At 43.6% G+C, this 13,756-nt stretch overlaps 1 protein-coding gene and 1 pseudogene across 2 annotated transcripts in view; one reads left to right on the top strand and one right to left on the bottom strand.

Annotated features, from left to right (window-relative positions):
* The window catches only part of SND1 (staphylococcal nuclease and tudor domain containing 1), a 417,911-nt gene that overhangs the window by 279,910 nt on the left and 124,245 nt on the right, over positions 1 to 13,756 (bottom strand). The gene's annotated exons all lie outside the window — the stretch shown is intronic.
* On the top strand, positions 11,255 to 13,052 carry LOC117313612 (rhotekin-like; annotated as a pseudogene).

Below are 13,756 nucleotides of genomic sequence, written 5' to 3'. Positions count from 1 at the left end.
GAGGAGAGGATGACTCAAACCTGTGGCCCACCTCGCCACCACCGCGTGCGCGCACGTGTGTGTGTGTGTGTGTGTGTGTGTGTGTGTGTGTGTGTAGGGGGGGCGGGGGAGGGGGGTTAGCAGCTGTAGTTAAGACAAAGGTATTGATTCATCATCATCGCCACACCCTACAACCCTAAGTCCACTGGCCCCTCAGATCTCTCCAGTCTTTTCTAGAACTTCCATTCAACCTGCAAAATCAGAATTTAAATATAAAATAATAGGACCTCATCCACATGAATTCTGAACACATGGGACAGATAATTTAATCTAGCCTAATCCACAGGAAATATTTAGATTACAGGCTTTAGCGATAAAGTTTTGGCCTGAGACTATTTCCAAAGAAATCAGAATTAATCCCCAAGTGGTGATGTGTTCATACTTGGTAAACTAACACTTTGTCCTGTCTGCATTTAGTTGACTATTCTGTTGATGGATCCAAACTAAAATCAAGTAGAACTGTTTAAAAGTTACTGCAGGGGAAAAAAAAAAATCCCAATGTAACAGAATACTAGTGATTATTCATGGTTTTAAAAGACTCTCCTCTCTATATTAAGAACTTAAAAAATCGTTTTACAGTTATTCTCCCAGTGCTTCTGCAACATAAATTGATTTACCAATCATCAATTTTATTTGCAGCATTCCAGAAAAATTATAATGAGGAGCTATACCTTTTCCCTTTGTGTTTCCAATGCCTTTAAACTATGTCTTTGTAAAGTTAAGATTATCGTTATTTAATTTAGCACCAGTAAAGCTAAACTGTTCAAAAAGAGAGGATATAAGGGATGAAGAAAACATTAATGGCTTTAATTTTTTATCCCATTTTTCAACAGCTTTATACAGCGTTCAATGGTAACATATCATCCCTCACCATTCTACACCAAGATTATAACCTAAGAATTATGAGTGGCAGGGTAGAGGATTCAGTAGAAAGGGTTCCAGCGAGCAGATGGACGCATGACAAGGAAGGGAAGCTTACTGTGTATACCAGAGGCACCCTCGCAAAGATATGGTGGAGAAACTATAAGCAAATATGCAAATTTTGGCCTATCATAAAGGGGAATCTTATTCAGACAACCCATATGGGTTATGTATGATATTTATCCATTTAATCACTCCAACATTCCTTGTAGTTTGCATATGCTCATACTTTTCTAAGAAAAAATAAACAAGCAGTTAAGAAACCTACAGCAAAGGATGAAAGTAAAGCCAAAAATAGATCAAAGAAAACGCAGAAAGGAAAGAGATCCATCCACAGTCCTTCAATTGAAGAGGGGCTGTTACCATAAATCCAGATCTCCATGGTTTATTTTAACTCTTGTGCAAGTCCCCGTACTACAAAACCAGCAGGATATATGGTTAACAAAGGGTGGGCAGAGAAATTGTTCCAAATGAGATTTTAAGTGAGTCATGCTCCGTAACCCAGACAATTTCATTTACTTATCTAACTGAACAATGTATTTTTTCCAAGAAGCCATTAAGAAGACATTGCATATGCCTAAAATACAGTGATCATTTTAAAATGAAATTCAAGACAAAATGATATGGGTATGAAACAGAATATCCTTTACAGCTGCAGCTTGACCAAATTTAGCCTCAAAATTTTAAATTGAAATGTGATGAAACCTTGGGTCTTGAAGTATAATCAAAGGAGGCAAACATTAGAGAAGGAGGAAAAAACAACTGATGTCAACAAATCACAAAACACTGGTGTGCCCCAGGCTTCAAGAAGCGTCCTGAAAATGTCCCTACCGTTTTTTAAAGACATCTTTCCTAATGCAAGTAGATGTGAAAGTACAAACAAAACTGTTTTATTTTCTTCTGTACATGCTTAGAAAGAAGAAAGACAAGAGGAAGGTCCTGGGACTAAATAAACATGCTGCATAGCTTGGATTATTAAGGCAGCCAGATCTGCAATTTCAGTACCACCTAAATTCAATGATCTGTGCCACGAGTCAGATAATAGACAAATTTAAGTATCTAATACATATTGTTCTTAAACACTATCCAGTCAGCCACCATTAAATATCACTTTGCTAGCCTGTAAAATTGATATTTCATATCTAGGGAGTGTACAATGGATAACTTGGGAATGCATTCAAGGCTTTGGACACACATTTAAGGTTTTACAAATAAACATTAAAAATCAATTCAACAGCAAGAATGCTAACTAAATTTCATGACTATCGAACGTCTAGCAATTACAGTTACCCAGAAAGATACTGACTTGTTAAATTACTTTCAGGCCAAAAGGCTTCGATGGCTCAAGTTCCCCAGTGGCCACCATGGATGATATTTCTTAAAGAATGTCACCTCACCACTAATAAACTTATATAAAGGATTGTCTTTTTTTCCTCTTTGAAGAGCATGCATCAGAACACACAAGATGAATCAGTATCATTTCTGTCTCTGTATAATCAGGAACCAACTCACAAAATTCAAGTAGTCATTGAACAATCTTGGGGAGGGCTTCACGTCTCACCGGTTTCCTCAGTGCTGTTCATCTTCCAATTAGTTTCCCCTCTGACTAACCCTTTCCTCCCTTCCACTGGTCAATTACAATGCCCTCCTTTAAGTCAGCCCCCTTGCATGACTACCAGATTTCTTCAGTTCTTTCCATTCTCACACTGCACTTCCAATAGTCTACATTTCAATAAACAGAACCTTTAAAAATTTTTCCTGCTTCGTTCCCATCCTCACATTTCCAGCCTTTCTGTCAATTTCACTACATACACGAGAGACTCAAAAACACAAGTCTGTAAAACTAGGGCTTGTGGTGAAGTTTTCCCCAGTTTTCAAAAAATGAAAAAAGGGGGATAGCAATAAGTCTGAATTTGACCAAATTTATTGTAAATTATTCCAGATTGAAGGACTGTTTATTATTCTTAAAAATACGTGTTACACACACACACACACACACACATATTACGTTTTGGGAATTAGTTTTTCATTCTTTTAAGGAATAATAATGTCAGAAGAGGTGAGGCACTTTTCTCAAGTTTTAAAACTGCAAGGATGAGTTAGTGTTCCAGAGAGAGAGACACACAAGATAAGCAGTAGGAAAGAATGGAGAGTTCAAAAAGGAGGTAAATGCTGCATAAGGAGGCAGGGGAAAGTTCAGCCAGGGTGCTTGCCAGGCAGAAGTGTTAACCTCTAGAATAGAGGAACGAAGAGAACTTTCTGGGAAGGGGACAGACGTGTTTGGAATTTTACAAAGACCACCTGAGCAGCAGTGTGGAAAGACAGACTGAAGAGAGTGATATTTGAAACTGGGGCCCAAAAGCTTGTGCAATGGTCAAGACAAAGATTGAAAACTTCAACAGCAGGGGGAGGAGGAGTTTTGAGACAGTATTCTAAAGCTTGAATCAGTTAATATGTATAAAGTGCCTAGGTCACTACAATATGACCCATACATAGAAACTCAAGTCAGTACCTTTCTGTTCACTTTGTTTTCCTTATACCTAGGAATACCATCTGGATATGGTATAAAATAGCCATATCTTTCATTAGCCATAAATACCTGAGAACCCAAGGTTTCAGTTTAACATGTTTCCTCTCCATACAACCAAAAAGGCAAAATAAAATAACTGGTGTTTGTGCCCACCTTCATGAAAACTAATTATCCAAATCCAAACTACAGTCATGTTATGACATGACTAAAGTCATAACCAAACCAGGGAAAATTTAAGAAGTCTTCAAGGCAGAGCATAAAAAGATCTGGGCACAGTAGGTGCTCAATAAATACTTCATGACTGAGGATAAATTACTCTCATGAAATATCACATAAAGCAAAACAGCAAGGAGAGGCTCGGGCGAAGTCCAAGTTCACCTACTACAAGAGTCCCCAGGAACATACAAGTATGCTTGGCCTACTACCACTCTCTTTAGAGGTGGTAACCTTGATGATGAACATGTTAAGAGCACTCAACCTCTCTAATAAGTACAAGCATATAAAAGCTAAAAATGGAAGGAAACTCATCTCCTTACGACACCAAACAACTGTGCTTATAGCTGCTGTTAGCCTGTTAACACAAACATTCACCAGGGGAAAAGGAGAATCACAACATTCTGCTGATCACTGTCTGATGACCAGTATCTTGTCAGTCAATGAGGAGAAGAAACCAGTTCCTTTGGGCAAAAATTGTTCATATCTAATAAGGCTTCAAAAAATCTAAGAAGGTTGAAGTAGATAGAATAAGGATATTGGAAAGGTTAGGTAACAGCTGTCAGACTTCACTTCTATAACAGCAGGCACATCTGCTTCAACGTCTGCTGGGAACAGTAACTCTACATATGTACTGGAAAGTGCTTCATGTGGGCCTCAGAAGGTGAGGTGATAACTGCCCTTTAAAGGAAAGAGAGCCAGAATTGATATCCCTCCCCAGTTTTCGATGAGCAGGGGCTTACCACCAGTCCCCATACCTCAGCAATATCTTTGTTGAATTAAACAAGGAAATTACTGTATAGTAATTACATGTACATTACTATACTGCCCCAATGGGTCTCTTTCCTATTTAGCGAAAGCAGAAACTCTGAAGTCAAAAAGAGGAAGATAATGCCTCATCTGCTAGACAGTTCTAGTCCTCCGCATTTCCACAGCAAGTAAATATTATATAGCAGTTGAAAAAGTCAGCGAACATGTTCACTGGCACTCCTCGGAGGTAGGGCAGACACTGCCCCTCCAGCTACACAAATGGTCAGAAGCCCCACTGTGCACAACCCACGATCATACCTGGTTTGCATAGGAGCAGTGGTCCAGGGGGCGTTTTAGTTACATTTTCTAACTTCCATACAACCTTAAGGACCTAATAGGCTGACTGAATTATGACTCTTGTCAAATTAAAAATCAGTACTTGGTACGGTAGCCAATTAAGTTCTATTTTCAGCAAACTAACAACCCATATCTGCCCCAAAGGATTGTAACCTATGACAGAATGAGGTTTAAATAGAAAAATAAGCATCTTTAAACAGCTCGGAGAGCTTAACCTCAAAGGAGCTGCATATCTCACCTGAAGACCAATACCATATCAGAATGCAGGCACAAGAGTGCAGGCCCATGTCAGGATGCAGGGTCCTAGTATTGGTTTTCAAACTCATATACATCTGTCACAAAAACTACTACTCTGATTAAGATCCTTCTAAATTAACTTCTCTTTTCCCCCTGGAAAACAATCAGACCCCAATGGTAATCATTCTCAACAACCATAAAGGAGGTGAGTGTGTTTAAATTAATCTCCCTGGCCTGGGAAAGGCAATCAAGAAACAACAGGAGGGCTTCCCTGGTGGCGCAGTGGTTGAGAGTCCGCCTGCCGATGCAGGGGACACGGGTTCGTGCCCCGGTCCAGTAAGATCCCACATGCCGCGGAGCGGCTAGGCCCAGTGAGCCATGGCCGCTGAGCCTGCGTGTCCGGAGCCTGTGCTCCACAATGGGAGAAGCCACAACAGTGAGAGGCCCGCGTACCGCAAAAAAAAAAAAAAAAAAAAAAAAAGAAACAACAGGAAATCAGACAGGTAAATAAGGTATTGACTGTTACTTAGGATCCTGCCAGGCAGGGCATGAAACTATTCTCTGCCTCCTTGACAAAAGATGTGCGGCCTTGAGGAGACACAGATATCATAGCTTGATCACAAAGATACCTGAAAGAAACTGGTAAGAGTTTTGTGGGAACTTGTCTTAAGTGGAAGTGGGAATCTGGACTTGGCTCTGCAAATAATTCTCTAATTTCAGTATCTTGGGTTTCCCCTCTATGAAATGGTTATTGTGAATAATCCTGGTAATTATCATCATGTATTTTATAAGATTACAAATCTAAACATACTTTGAATATTTTCATAATTATTAGAATGACATTTCATTATGATTTTTTTTTTTTTTTTTTTGCGATACGCGGGCCTCTCACCGTTACGGCCTCTCCCGTTGCGGAGCACAGGCTCCGGACGCGCAGGCCCAGCGGCCATGGCCCACGGGCCCAGCCGCTCCGCGGCACGCGGGATCCTCCCGGACCGGGGCACGAACCCACGTCCCCCGCATCGGCAGGCGGACCCTCAACCACTGCGCCACCAGGGAAGCCCTCATTATGATTTCTTTTACTTTAATTATTAGTAAGAGAAAGGAAAGCTCTATCTAATATATAAGCATCTGGCTAATTTGCTCTATGGCTAGCCAAAAGTCATTCCTGGGATAAACAGAAGGACTTATAAGTCAAATCATGAAACAAGGTTCCGACTCCGATTTCTATTCCAAATGAAAACTTCAGAAGAACAAGTTTTCTTCCTTTCTTAATTCCTATGGAACCACAAATGCTGCTATTCCTTCTGCCCCAGCAACTTGGTATAACTGGAATGAGTTACAATTAAAAAGGAAATTAAATATCATAGGCAGTAATAAACCAGCTTCCATTTTTCTTGATGTATAGTTCAATTATATTAATTAGTATAATGAAGGAGGAAGAAGGCAGAATCATTGCCACATGGTATAAGCAAGTTTCATTAAGAACCACCTACCTCACTTATGAGGAATGTATAGAAATGTAAGTGCAGAAGCATTGTTTCTATGGGGACCTAATCAGTCTAATCATTTTCACGAATTATAAGCCATAGAATCACAGGGCTTGTGGGTTGGAAGGGAACTTAAAAGTGTACCTCTAGCCTCCTATGCACTGTCAAATCCCCTCCACAATATTCCTACCATCTGGTTATTCAGCTCATGTGTCAAGGCCTTCAATGAAACGAAACTAACTTCCTGGGACAGCCCACTCTCTCTCTCACTGAACACCTTTCTTAGAAAGTTCTTTTTTCATATTAAGCTAAAATGTTTCCCTGTAATTGGTTCTAGTTTTACTCCTTAATGTCCAACTCACTGCTGTTCTGGCAAAATCTTCCGTGGGTGGGACTATCCCCTCTAGCACTTTTGGCCCCCTACCCAGTAAAAGTGTCCCCCAGTGATGCACACCAAGGCAATGTGTGTACACATTTCCAACTTCCCACCATTAATAACCACCGTAAAAGTATTACAGAAAGGAACTCTGGAAATTTAGGCCACATCATGGGACTTTAGAAGTTTGGCCCTTTTCGCCAGGAAATGGGGAGCTTTTTAAAAAGTTGAGGATAAGGAGAGTGACAGAATCAGAGGTATGTTTCAGGAAGATTAACATAGCAGCCATATATAGAACTGGATTAGAGGGGGGACAACTGGAGAGAAGGAGGCCAGGTAGGAGGCCATTACAGTGGTAGAGGAAAGATGTAATTAGGACCAGAACTACTCACAAGGTGTTCTGGTCAACAGCACACTGTCCAAACCAATTTTAAATGACTCCAATCACCATGTAGCCCTAGTCTTCATGATGTATGCTACCGTAATGCGTCACTACCATGCAAGTCAGAGAACAGTCTTCATGTGCTGCAACAATCCCCCCCATGGTGTGAAGCTAAGGGTTTTTTGCATAGACTATTTAATATGCAAGTATGCAGGTGGGTACCCTGCCTTATTACATATGGGCTAATTAGGAAGCACATTATTTGTAAGGCATTAGCATAACAAATCAACTTAAAATGACACTTGAGAATAGGCCATTCAAAGTGAAAGCCAAGATTATAAATCTAAGTCTTTCAACAGGAAAAAAACCCACCTGACCTAAGGGAAGCAGGCAGCTCTCAGCTAGATGGATGTGCAAAATGAAGTCAGGCACCTTATTTGGGGATCCAAAGTGAGCCGGAGCTACTAAATAAGCTTGACTGACAAGAACGATTACTAACTACATAATATTTGAATATATAATACATAAGGCACGATATGAGTCCCATTTAATATTCACAAAGACTAAGATTTCAACAGTATCATCATTTTACAGATGAGGAAACCAGAGCTCCAAGGTCCTAAATAACTCACCCAAGGTTAGTCATTACCAAGTCACAGACTTGAAAAAGACTTGAAACCCAGGTCACTCTGACTGCAAACTGTCCTCTTGCTATAGCACTCGATTCAGAAATTACTTTAACAAGATAACAAGAACAAGGCAAACGATCTGAAGACACACGTAAAAGGGACTGTCGAGGGTGGACAAACATGACCAGTTTGGGTCAAGAAACCCTACACGGAAGGTAAGGGGCAGAGTATAACATCAAGGGCAAACTACTGAGAAAGGCCGACAGAGCTACAAGGCTGAGCAAGAAAGGCTACAAGCAAAGGAAGGTATCAATATCTTTGTTCAGCAAGGTCTTTGGGGTACAGACAGTGGACAACAAAAACAGTCTTTCTTCTCTCGTGAAACATAGGAAGGCTCATCACGTGTTCTGCAATAGCCAAAAATGTCTATCATATGGCAGAAAAATTTCAAAAGTCAACCAATTTTCTTCTGTAAGCTGACAAATATATTGGGCTTTCCCTTTCACCACCTTGAAATACATTCTACTCTGGAGTATACCGTGGTTATGCCTTTTTGAAGTCAAAAAACGTTAATACCCAGTATCATCATCCAGTATGGCAGCTATACTTTTCTTACTGCCCATTCCTGTCACTGTCCCCAAGCATGGACACCCAAACTTGCTCTTCCAAGTATCCTAGTCAGCAGGTAGAGTACAGACACCCAAGTCTGTGTTACAGGCTAAAAGAATATCAATTCCAAAGCGGTTTCCTCTGCCAAACCCTCCCCTAGGTCAATCAAACTTCACCAGCTCTTCCTTAGAGCTCTTCAGCATTTATTTCTACTAACTACACGATGGTATTTTGCATATAATGTTAAAGTATCATTCTAACAATATGGTTTTTCCCTAAGTTCAATCCCCCTTCTGCCACATGAAGGCCGTACTTCCTCTTTATAGGGGAGTGTTTCCACTTGTTATTGGCAGGTGTTGAGAGGGTAACGAGGAGGTGTAGTGACGGCCTTGATTCTAAAAGAAAGCTGCAATGACTGGGACTTCCGTCTTAACAAGCTGGGTCACTGGATATAACATCTTAAGAGTCACAAAATTCACTATTTGTGAACAAGGATAAGAAGGGGCCTACCGGCTAAAAATCAGGAGGTGAGCATGCGGAAGACTACAGAAGAAATGTATCCAAATTCAAGGTTGACAAAAGAATAAGAATGTGCTTTGCCTGAAGCCACAAATCCCAAAGGATAAAGGGCAGGCACATTCTTAAAACTCATCTGCCCCCGAGCAGACATTGCTGTTCTGAGCTAAAGTAAAACAGAGCCGTGTTCGAATAAGCACCAGTGTGGAAGTGACTGCCACCCCAGCATCCTCCTTCTGTGGTCTGGCCATAAACGTCTTGAACCCTTGATTTTAAGAAATACCTACTGTTTCAGACTCCCACTGCACTTAGATGTCTAAATGGCACAGTGACACATTCTCTCCCCTTAATTTCCTCACTACACCCATATATATAAGTAATACTACTTTCACACATTTTACTTAACCCTTATAATTATAGGCCTTTGCTACATTATGCCCAAGAAAATGAAGACTAGGAGGATAATATGCCCTGGGTCATAGGAATATCTTATAAGAAGATTCTTATTTTGCCCAGGAAACCACATACTGCATAGTCTGACCTCCAGGACACAAAACTTCAAACACACCCCACATCTTCTGTTTAAACATCACTGCCCCATATATTTCCCATCTTTTTAAAAACCACCACCACCGCCACTGAATCTTACATTAAACAAGAAATGTAAATTGTTTGTTTCCACAGATTATCAAAGTTGGCACATAAAAATCATGAGGAAAACTGGCAGATTCATTTATTTGGGCAATTTCAAAAGTTACCCCTTGCTTTTGAAGATCAACCCAAATAAATGAATTATTCAGATTCCATTAACTTTTGCCCTAAAACAACGGAACAGGGGCCAATGAGATGACGATTTTATGACAGTTTGACCAAAAGATAAAATGGTCAATATAAATTCATGGGCTGATTAGAAAGCAGAGTTAGAAATACCTGTTCGTTATATAGACCAGTAAATTTCTATTAAGATGATACAGAATGGGACTTCCCTGGTGGCGCAGTGGTTGAGAATCTGCCTGCCAATACATGGGACATGGGTCCAATCCCTGGGCCAGGAAGATCCCACATGCTGCAGAGCAACTAAGCCCGAGAGCCACAACTACTGAGCCCACGTGCTTCAACTACTGAAGCCCACGCACCTAGAGCCCGTGCTCCACAACAAGAGAAGCCACTGCAATGAGAAGCCCGCGCACCACAATGAAGAGTAGCCCCCGCTCGCCACAACTAGAGAAAGCCCACGCACAGCAACGAAGACCCAACGCAGCCAAAAATAAAAAAACAAAAGTTGAGTCCTTTAATAAAAAATATACAGATTATAATCCTAACAACGTTCAGTTTCCTACAAAAAATATTTGTATTCTAGTTTCAAAGGAAAAGTGAACCAGTATGGGAACACTTGTATTGCATCACTCAAGGCTTACACAGGGTATCAGTGGCATCTTGTTCATACTCGAAGGTCAGTACACTAAGTAGAGATCTTCCTGCCTACTGTCCTGTGCTCTGATTTTTTTAAAACTGTTTTTCACCTTGAACAAATGTACAGTTTTCTAGCTGTTGATCCTTCTTTAATTTTTGTAATTCTACACTGCAGTCGAGACTCAAACTGGGGTATAACATGAGAATAAATTTATTTTTACTCTTCAAACTTTAGTAAGCCGCACTCCTTAGCAGCATTATCCTGGGAAAATTTAATCAAACTATCTGTGCCTCAGTTTCCTCATCTATAACCGGGGAGCATAAATCCCTTCAGTCACATACTGTTACGAGGATTAGATCTACAGCAACTATCAAGGATCATTTAGCATTTAGTTGATCATTTAGGATCAACTATCATTTAGCACAGTGGGAGCCATCAACAAATATCTGTTACTGCCATTCAAACCTAAGCCACTCGAGAGTTCCAAGTAGCAGCAGCTAGCAACTCGAGGAAACGTGCACACACCTTCTAACAATGGAACCAACGCTCAGGGCCATTCCAGCCAGAACTTTCACACCTCACGGAGGGCCCACCAATGTCCATGTTAAAGCCAATTTGTACTTCAGGTATGATTAATCTTCTGCACTAAAAAACAACACGAGTGTTTTCTCACCAAGAAGTTCTTGAAGTTCGATAGGCTTCCAGAACATCTGTACGACTGTTTCAAAGCAGCAGCTTGCAGAATGAAAAACCAGGGTTTCAACAGCTTTAAAAGTATGGTTTGAGTCGAGGGACAGAAGCCTAGGAGACAACGCAGGGCCGGGCAGCGCGGGGAGTGCTGAGGGCAGGCAGAAGCACAGGACCGCCAGCATGTTCTCCGGAAACCACTGGAGCCGGGTCACCGCGGCCAGCGGCTCCGCCCTAGAGATGGAGTTCAAACGCAGCCGCTGCTGGCTCAGCCTCTTCTGCGACCCACCGGAGGACACAGTCGCAAAGAACGCTACACCATGAGACCCGGATGAGGGAAGGGGCCCGCCAGCTGCCGGTGGCCTGCTCCCAGCCAGAGCGTGCTGGTGTGCAATAGCCGCACCCCCGGCTACACGGGCGAGCTGCAGCGGCGCGAGGACACGCAGGTGCTGAGGAAGACAGGCCAGTGGCCTCCTGATAGCGGGCCACCTGCTGAGCACTCCCCCTGCCGCAGCCAGGTCTGCATTTCTGACCTCCAGATTCCACTCATGTGGAAGGACACAGAAGATTTCAAGAACGAAGGCGATCTGCACCGTCGGGCTGTGTTCTTGCTGCTGCAGATCGGGGAATGCACTCAAGACACAGAGATGATCCTGGTGGACAGGACCCTCACAGCCATCCCCTTTCACAACAAGGTGCTCTTTGCCGAGGCAGGGCCAGACTCTGAACTGCGGCTGGAGCTATATGGGGCCTGCGTGGAAGAGGAGGGGGCCCTGGCTGAAGCCCCCAAGAGGCTTGCCACCGAGCTCAGCAGCTCCCTGGGCTGCTCCTCAGGGAGGCGTGTGCGGGTGTCGCTGGAGACAGCTAGGGGCTCGGGAAGCAGTCCCATCTTGCTCCCCACCCCAGCTGGTGGTGGTCGTTACCACCTCTTGGCTCATACCACTCTCACCCTGGCAGCAGTGCAAGACGGACTCCACACACATGACCTCACCCTCACCAGTCATGAGGAGAACCCCGCCTGGCTGCCCCTTGATGGCAGCGTGTGTTGCCGTCTGGTGGCTCAGCCCTTCCGCATGACTCAGCCTACTGCAAGTGGCACCCACAGAGCGCAGCAAGCTGGGGAGCTGCAGGACTGGGTGCGAGCGCATGGAGTCCTGAGAGGCACCAACAGCTTCTGTCACCGTCAACCTGAAGACACAGACACTGGGGAGGAGCCGCTGTTTACTGTTGTGATCAACAAGGAGCCTCAAGTCGGGGCAGGTGGACCAGGCAGTGGGCTGGCTCTTCACCCTGAGCATCAGTAACCAGTATGGGGAGGATGAGGTGACACACACCCTTCAGGCAGAGAGTCGGGGAGCCCTGCAGAGCTGGACAGAAGCTCTGTGGCAGCTTTTCTTTGACATGAGCCAGTGGAAGCAGTGCCATGATGAGATAATGAAAATTGAAACCCCCGCTCCCCGGAAACCACTCCAAGTACTGGCCAATCAGGGTTCCTGGTACCATGAGATGGTGACAGGTGATGCTCAGGGCTGAATAGGTCTGGGGCCTAAGCTCTGACTAGCCTCCTCCCCTCAATCCCTTCCTGGTGCCACAGCTATTGAGCCGCTGGATGACATCACAGCGGTGATAGACAGCCTGGCCCAGCTGGAGGGCACGAGGCTGGAGACGCCCCCAGCCTGCCCTGCCTGGCCCCTGCTCGCCTGCTTCAGTGGCCCCAACCCCAGCCCTGACCCATTCCCTGCTCTGGAGGAGATGCCGAACGGTCTCCCTGGATGCTGTCCCCGAGACCACTCCCCTGGGGCTTCTCGCTCGGTTGCCCCTCTCCCCCCGAAGCGGTTCCCACAGTCCAGAGGCCTCTGCAGCAAAGGCCCACCCCACACTTGGCTCCAGTCACCAGTGTAAGATGGTGTGCTGGCAACAGGGTCTGGCCAGAAGAAGAGGTGGTCTGTGTGCAGCTGGGCTCTGGATTCGGTGCTGTTTGTAGCAGGTTGGCCAGCTTGGCCTCCCCTTCCTCTACTGGACTGGGGGATAGGCTGGGGAGGGGGAGCAGAAGCCCCTTTTAAGCTGTGGTTGCCATGGTGCTGAGGGACTCTTTCCCAGGGCTGGCTGGGACCCCCTAAACCCTTCCTGGGAGAAAACTGGAACCAACACTGCCCTACCTCCCTGCACTAACCAGCTTTGAGGATGGCACTGAAGAGCCCTGGGAGGGAACGCACCTCCCTTGTGACTCCCACATTGACCATTAAAGTTATTTAACATCAAAAAAAAAAAAAAAAGTATGGTTTGAGTTGGGCTGGAATGAGTTGGCACACCAATCACTCCTCTGTCAGAAGAGTTGGTTTCTAAAAAGCACTTAGTTCACCAAGGCACTGGTGCCAATAAACTTCCCGTTGTATCTCATAATAAAGCATTAAACAAATAAATGGGGCATAGGATGGAGAAAGATTTACGATTTAAGCCCACCCGAGGAGACAATTTATGAAATAAAATGATCAACGTTCTAGAATTAAAAAGTAGTTTTACAAAATAAAATGTATTGAAAAATATCTAAATATAGAAAAATAAACAAATAGTAAAAAAAAAAAAAAATCTGAAAGTCATGCAAG

This window comes from Tursiops truncatus, chromosome 9, assembly GCF_011762595.2.
Source record: "Tursiops truncatus isolate mTurTru1 chromosome 9, mTurTru1.mat.Y, whole genome shotgun sequence".
Taxonomy (NCBI): domain Eukaryota; kingdom Metazoa; phylum Chordata; class Mammalia; order Artiodactyla; family Delphinidae; genus Tursiops; species Tursiops truncatus.
Note: the sequence above shows the minus strand (reverse complement) of the source record. Positions and strands in the feature narration are given on the sequence as shown.